General features: G+C 37.5%; 1 long non-coding RNA gene across 2 annotated transcripts; it reads right to left on the bottom strand.

Moving 5' to 3' along the window:
- Positions 1 to 3230: 3230 nt before the first annotated feature.
- Positions 3231 to 7833, bottom strand: LOC119429435. Of its 2 annotated transcripts, XR_005187777.1 has the most exons (4): positions 7734 to 7833; positions 7288 to 7364; positions 6265 to 6391; positions 3231 to 3342 (listed from the first exon to the last, which is right to left on the bottom strand). It is a non-coding gene; the product is annotated as an uncharacterized LOC119429435 (long non-coding RNA). The 2 variants fall into 2 exon arrangements; XR_005187778.1 differs by lacking the exon at positions 3231 to 3342 and having other exon boundaries at positions 5656 to 6391.
- Between the last annotated feature and the right edge of the window lie 681 nt (positions 7834 to 8514).

Here is an 8514-nt window from a genome sequence, read left to right on the forward strand (position 1 = left end):
GCCCTTTCACTAGGAAGAAATTTTATTAACTGGACCTCAGTGAGTTTTAATTGAATACTCCCAGTGTAGAGGATTGTATTTTCTAGGTGAAATTGAACGCATCGTGATGTCGTAACAACAAGCTGTGAAGAAGAGCAAGTTTGTTTTCAACAAGTCTGAATCACGGACAGCTTCACTGCAGGATCCAGACGGTTCCTAACACAGTTCAGCTCCACACTTCACTTTAAGGGGCCGTTTACACAGCGATTCTGCTGTTCATTTACAAGGCACCAGTTGTCCCCCTCTTTGAATCTGGAGGTTTCTGAACCCACCTTCCAGAGTGGAGGTTTTTCAATGACCGCCCACTGACAACATAAACATCTCCCACTGAGGCTTTGTGTTAAACCACATGCGCACACACATGCACAGACAGACAACATATTTCTATCAACGACATGGCAGCGGACACACTGCTTTCTGCTTTCTGAGCTACGACTGATGGAATATATTTTGAGTCTCATATTTAATTAATCTACACCTGAATGCAGCTGCTGTGACCAACATCTGTGTCGGAAGAGACACCAGTCAGATCCAGTTCTAATATCGCTGTTTATAGAACGAGGCAGGCGGATACTTCACGTTGTAGCGTTCTATGGGCTAGGTTAGCTTTTTAGAGCTTCACTACAATTATTTTTAAATAATGGGTTCTCTCTTTTTCGAGCTAATTACAGCCATGTGACGGAAGTAACTGTGCGTAGATGGTTTAATAAGTGACATGAGACGTTAATTTTCTTTGACCCATCAAAATAAATTGGTCATTTATTGAACAGAATCAAAATTTAACATCAAAACATTGTAAGGGGAGAAGGGAGGCCATCTAAAAGTAAAAAAAAACAAAAAAAAACATCAAAACATTGTACACTTGATTAGACTGATTTGGTTCTGATTAATAAAACTTGGCACGTTTTACTTAATAAAAACAACAGACATTTCTGAAGGCATCTGGATTAATTACTGGCAAGATAGAAGTTTAAAGATGGGAGAAATGGAGGAGTTTAAAGGGAGATGTGGAGAAAGATATATGTCTGTAGACCAGAACAACACACTCCTTTCAAATGCAGTTCGCCCACGGTACACTTCGCGTGAAGCTCGTGACGACTCTTTACCTTGGCAGAGGATGGGTCCGCTACGGTCAAGAGGTCCCTGGCACGCTACCTTTCAGCATCTCCTCAGGGCGGCTGCGACTCGGCAGAAGTCGTGAGATACTCTGTTCAACAGAACAAACTTCCTCAGAAGTTGTAGGGCATTCGCCTGGTGATAGTCACAGTGAGGCGCCGTGACCACAGCAGAGATGGATGACTCCATCAGACTGGAAAACTGAGTCCGAAGATCCACTCAGCAGTGGAAAAACTCCAGAACTCCAGAACAGCTAGAGCTGAAGAACAGAACTTCACTCCAGAACTACTCCACAGAACCCCAGAAGTCTATAGTTCCAGGAAGTGTTGACTTTTAAAGAGTTCTGCTTCCGATCACTTTAGTAAGTTCTGATTGGTTGAAGCAACCAACCGGGGTGTGGTTCTAGTGATGTCAGAGGGTTTTTTACAAGTCAAGAAAACAGCAAGAATGTTTTAGGAACAGACAGAAAAATGTTTTGGCGAAGGTGCCAGTTTTCTTATTTACTGTCTGAGAGTTTTAAAAACACGACAGCCCGTTCTAACAACTTGTTTTTGACTGTCTCTGACTTTTGACTGACATCACTCCTTCTCATTTCAGACAAAAGATCAAAATGCATAATTACTTTGTAAAATAGACATTTAACTTGATTTCTAATTTAAATGAGGATTAAAAAATCATTAATACTGTTTCACAGTTGATTTAAAATGAGTGGTTCACTTCAACATTTAGAAATGGTATGAACTAAACACACTTTTGATTATCAAGATATTGTAAAATAGTAATGATAATATGAAAAAGAGAGTGTTCTTTCAATTGATTAGTTCAGGATACAATTAGAAAGTCTCTGGATGAGCTAATTTGTATTTCTGGATTCAAATCAATGAAATAACAGTTCCTGTCCCATGAAGGTCCTCAGAGGCAGGTTTTGACCGGAGGCCTAGTTCACTACAACGTGTCGCGCTACACTATAACATACTAAATGTGCTAAATAATAACAGTTTAACAATAATAAACAGTATTAATGTTAGCGTGGGAGATATATAATGAAGTTATCTGAGCTAAATGAAGCTATCTGGACTCAAGTTATATGATTTAAACAATGCAAAACATGTTGCATATTATTAAAGTTGAAAATGAAGACATCAGGTTTAATTTTTATTTATTTATTCAACATCACAAACTGTATGTCACACAAACACTGATAATTAAACTGAACACACTATTAAAAACACATTAACTGAACTGTAAACTACATGAAATGGACTCTGCTCTCTGTTTTCATCCTGGATTCTGGCGACATGTTGTTTTTCTGGCTTGAACAGGCTGTCACTCCTTTGCTTAATGCAGCTTAAAACATTCAATGGATTGGAAAGAAGAAATGAGGGGAATTTTAAATGAATAGTTCATCCAACATGACATTTCTCTCTTTTGACGTCCTCCTGCACTGCACTTGGACCAATGCTCGTTCAGAACCGGCCCGCCTGGTGGGAGGACAGCTTCTCCTCACAGGAAAAAAATAAATAAAAATTCAGTTGGTTGTTTTGTAACCGAAGTAAACACAAGCTAACATTATTGAGAACGTTGATTTACCTGCAGTAAATCGGCTCCTGATTATCACGGAGTAAAGTTCGACATCATCATCGTCGACTCGGTTCTGGTCCACTCAGCGACCGGTGTGGAGCTGTTAGATGAAGCGGTCCCGCTTGGCGTAAAAATCTGTCGACTCTCATCCAAAATCCAGCTTTAACTTAAGATGTTGTTAGCTGAGCTTTTAGCCCAGAGGAAAGGAGCGGGCCGAGGCAGCACGCATGCACATTAGGTCAATGTACAAAATTCACAGCGCCAACTAATGACCCGGCATGGTAACTACAGGGAACTACAGGTAACTACAGGTAACTACAGTAGATTCGGGAGGGCGGGGGGAGATTCCTCAGGTTACATGTAAACACAAAATTTGTCTGTGTCAACGCAGATCTTTTCCTCCAAGTTACATATGAAAAAACCTATGTTTCCCCCATCGTGTCCGTGTAAACAGGGTCTAAACTGCAGTAAATAAATACATACCTAAGTACGCACATAAATACATACCTATGTAACCCTGACGTTTGGTTTGATACCAGCGAACTGATGGATCACTCACCCAGGAACTCTTCTCAGCTTCACACCATTTATTAACATGAACTTCATCTGTAACAGAAAACAACGTGTGGTTGGTGGTGGTCTGACATGTAGCTCCTGCCCCAACTCTGAGAACGTCAGGCAGTAAAAAACTACCATCACGCAACCTCCACTTCCAAAATGATGGTTTTGTTGTGCAAGCAAACACTATGAATTACAGTAGTAATGTTTGCAAGTGTTTTCAAAATAAAAGCTGTGAATGATCATATTTGCTGCCAAACTACAACATAATTTTTTAATGTCCGCTTGTGAATATGGATCCATAATATTTTTGCTTTTGTCACAGTTTTGTGTGGTCATTTGTTTGTTCAAGGGCTGGGCGATATGGACCAAAATATTTTCTTAAAATAATCTCGATATTTTAAGATAAATAGTGATATATGATATATATCTCAATATTTTTTTCTTTCCATAAATTAATAACAAAAATATATTTGAGTCAAAGCTTTGTCTCAGTTGTCACACAGGCACATTTATTAACAAACAGCTGTAACTGTACAAAATAAATGTCTAAAAAATAAACTATTTACATATATTAAATAATAATCCTCTTCAGCTGTGCTGCCTTCACGACGTTAGTAAGTTTGTGTAAAGCAGCACGTGAGGGGCTGTGTTTCTATTCAGTGAGGGAGGAGTTTCTTGAAACTGTCCAGATGACCTGACTGAAAAATGTTGGATGGTATACCTGGATTATTGAGCATGGACTTTGTTGTTTTCAACCAGTTTGACAAGACTGTCAACAAGGAAGAGGGCCGGCAATGGAGGAGGGGGCGTACCAAAGAGACCATCTTATCACAAGCAGAACTGGTTTGTTACACTTTGGAGTAAGCTGTTGGGGCAAGAATCAGTTTTGTTGTGTGTTTCCTTGGCTGATGAAGCCTTCTGGATTGAAGGTGAAACGTTTCAGCACAAAAAAAAAAAAGAAACTGTCCAGATGACCTGACTGAAAAATGTTGGATTGTAAACCTGGATTATTGAGCATGGACTTTGTTGTTCTCTCTGACATTTGATTTGATCTGATTTTACCAGGTGAAATGTTTGAGAACCAGTTCTCATTTACAAACAGGACCCGGCATGTTCCAGGAGTTCTTCATTCAAGCCTCAGAGCTGCTCGTGGAACCATTTCATCATCATCATAACCTTTATTTAACCAGGTTTGTTCCATTGAGATCAAAAGAGCTCTTTTGCAAGAGACCTGGTCAAGACTGACAGAGAGAGGGGAAAAAAAACAGTCAGTAAAAAACACAGTTACAACACATAGTCAGAATAAACATAGACTTAAATAACAAACGACTCAATTAAAACAATTAAACTTCTGCAACTTCAGTAAAAAGGATCTATCATGGTATTAAATACATTCAGAGATACTAATGTTCCAAGTTTAAGCTTTGATTGTAAACTATTTCATGAGGTTGGAGCAGAAAAGCCAAAGGCTTTCTTGGCCTTTTCTGTTCTGACACGAGGATTAAAATAAACTAAAATTTAAAAAGTCTTGAGACCGGAGGCTGTAGGTCGTGTTGTTTAAAGTTAACAAAGATGAAAGATAAGGTGCTGTCAACTTAAGAACTACATCCACTATGTCCAGATGTTCTGATGAGTTCAAGGAATGTTACACCTTCATCTCCTTCATACTTTAATGAATTTACACTATTTTACAATTGTTTAGATCAGTAACTCTCACCATAAAGCTGTTATTAATATGTGAATGTAAAAATGACTCCATCATTTCAAATGATAAACGTCATGTGGACGACATAAAGCTGCTTCCTGTAACTTCTTCCATTTCATAAAGAGCACTGAAGATGATTTCTCTGTGATGATGTCACGATCAGTGTGTTTTCTTCATGATTTCATGGATCTTTATGTTTCAGATCACAAGTCATTTCTCTTTGGATCATTATAGTTTTGTTCTTTGATTATTTAGTCTCCCTGGAGGCCGTGCTCCAGGTGGGTTTGCAGAGATCACATGGAACAGTTGTTGCACAAATCAAACACAATTCAAGTCACATTTAAAAGTGACATCATCATAATGATGTCTATTGTTACATTTAATAAGAAAAATAACATTTCAAACCTCACACTGTCACATCCTTCTTTAATAAGAGCCGACTTCATTTTATTGTTATTGAATAAAAATCTACATGTTGGATGTAAAATATGTGTGTAGTTTTAAAATATAGCATACTTTATAAAAATATAATTACAAAGAGCTCTGGTAAAACATGAAAGTGTGAACAGAACTGCTCCTGCTGAAGGCAGAGCCAGCCACCATGAAACTGTGATACAACACTCAACACATCACACAATCTAGTACTTGTACACAAACTGAGCTGACACTTGAACACAAGTGGACATCATGGGATGCATCGTCACAACAATAGAGCCACTGGATGGTTTGATTTGATTGTGGAGTTCTGTTCATCACAAACCAAACATGGACCCAACTAATGAAGTAACATGGAGCCAGACAAAACACTCAGAAGAAACATATTACAATTAAATACGACATATTTTACATTCACACAGTAATACTTTGCAAAGCTGCAGTAGAAACGTAGTTTTTGAGGGAATTGTGTTGCTGGATCCACATTTATCCAGTCAGGTCGAGTTCTAGTGTTTAGTTTTATACAAAGAACATTTCTGACTGGATTTACCTGCATTTTGACCTTAAAGCTTCAAACACATCATTGTTTGATTTATTTACACACAATTCTCTTGAAGAGTCAAATGTGATTGTGAACTTTATCACTTATTTGAATCACATTCAGCCTTTTCATTTCTCAGCTCAACCAATCAGATATTATTCGTCTCCTCTTCACCTTCTTAACAACCTTTGTACTTTAAAATATTATTATCTTCAGAGTGAACTATTTTTAGTCACTTCCTTGTTGGACAATAATGCATAAGTCTATTAGAATGTTGAAATCAAACCTTCAGGACCAAACCTGATGCAGTCAGTATCTGTTGACCCATTCCTCTTTACTTTATGATTTCCAGTTTGGATCTTTCAAACCTGATGCTGGAATATCAGGAAAGTCTTCATCACTTCTCTGGCAATCTAGAAAATATAGAAACCATAAGAAAAGGTACAAACAATAAACAAGTAACAAAAGCTCTACACATGAAGTTTCACCAACTTTCCAGTGAACAACTACCACAACAATGTCCCAGCAGATATTTCCATCCTTTTGGAGCGGCTGGAGCACGACGCCTCCGTTCTATTTAACGTCACACAATCACATTTTTCTGACGCGCTCTCCTTCAGTTCAGCTCAACTCTGTTGCAGCTTTTAATAGAATCAGTAAATATTTGAAACTAATTGTTCAAGAAACACAAGTTGTAGGAACTGATTTGAACATCAGCTAAATATTCTAATTACAATTAAAAGAACAATTAATGAGCAACATTTAAATGAACTCTGACTGATTTATTTTCTATTAGACTTTAACAGTGAGTGTGAGAACTGACTGCATTTTAATAACGTGCACGTTTTGATCAATTGACTTAGAGAAATGTGGGTTTTTGAACAAATCTAAACCAATTAGTAGTTTGAAGGAAATGAAGTTTAATGATTCAGAAAATCTATTTGATCAAAGAACAGAAAGCTGTAGAGACATTTGATGTTTAATAAATGTAGCAGGACGACTTCAAGTGTTCAGAAACTTTGTAGGAGCCACAACACAAGGAACACGTGTCGTCCTTACACTGGCATGATGTGTCCAACTCAAGTTGTTACTAAATCTCTTTCAAAATGATCAGGAACAAGTTTGAAGATTCATTTAGTTTCAGTGAAAAACATTCATGTGTAATTTATGATGTTCCTGAATCAAACTTGAATAAAATGTGCACTCTGTCCTTCATGGCCATAACAGCAACTAAAATCATTTTAAAAGCAGCTCACCAGATATAATTCAGTGTTAGACTTTTCTCCTCTGTCTCTTAATAAATACTTACCTAAATGTTTTTGCAGCTTTTGAATCGTCTTCTGCTGAACTTGATCCACCAGAAAGACTGTGTGGTTCACAGAGTTTCTGCACAAATCAAAACATGAAACTTTAAATTAAAATGTTCTGAGAGAACAACAAGTATCATTTTTATGCACACTAACCAGAAACCTCCAGTGATTTTGGTCGACATGGACAAATAACACAAAGCTCTTGTAATTCTCAACATTTACCAGGAAAAACAAACACTTGATGTTAAAATGATATAAATGTCATTTCTGACATTAATGTACAATTTGAACTTTATTTTTCCAAATGGTTATTGTCACTTAAAATATTAAACATATAAATGATTTTAAATGAAACATTCCTGTTTTTACTTGAACTATGTTGCATTTCAACGAGACAATAAATTTTCTGCACTAATGATGTGATTTCTGGTAAAGCCGTACTTACCCTCGCTGTTTCTACAACATCCTGAAGAACGAGCAACAAACACAGAAACTTAGGGACAATTCTATGGAAAATGTCCAACTTTGGAGGGCCTTTATTTTGAAATTCCATATGAGATCTGGGTGACATCTGGTGAGCAACATCTAGAGATGTTCTACAGTCAGCCTGAAGTGAGACTGGTCACTGGAAACTAAGAGTTTTGTTTTAATATTAATGGAAACTTCAGGGAAAACAATTGAACATTCTCACATCATGAACATACAAATAACCACAAAACAGAGACTAAAGTCAAATATTATGGATCATATTCACAGGCGGACATTAAAAATCATTTCTGAACATGGACCAGCAAGAATGACTTCAATCAACTCGAGTCAAAACATGAAAAACTCACTGGAGTTTTTTATTTATTTAACTTACAACACAAAAAGTTCTCTACTCTTTGGATATGGGGGCGAGACTGAAACTTTTTGTGGAAACAGCTGAGCAGGAATGTTGGTCCCGTTACAGCTTCCAGTGCTAACATGTGTTTTATGTCCAGAGTTTGTACCAACAGGAGACACACATCAGCTTTTATTTTGAAAGAACCTCGCAAGCGTGACTACCTGGTGGTGTTAGCGCGTGCACAACCAAACCGCGTGAGCGCTGACTTTTTGAAGTGGAGGCTGCTGGACCGAAGTTTAATATTGAACAACTTTACTAGAAATTACAACCATACCTGTTAGAGAACAAACATGTGGTTGGTGGAGGTCTGACGTGAAGCTCCTGCTCCTACACAGAAAAA

Source organism: Nematolebias whitei, unplaced genomic scaffold (assembly GCF_014905685.2).
Source record: "Nematolebias whitei isolate Nwh7 unplaced genomic scaffold, NemWhi1 Nwh_scaf_1192, whole genome shotgun sequence".
NCBI lineage: Eukaryota > Metazoa > Chordata > Actinopteri > Cyprinodontiformes > Rivulidae > Nematolebias > Nematolebias whitei.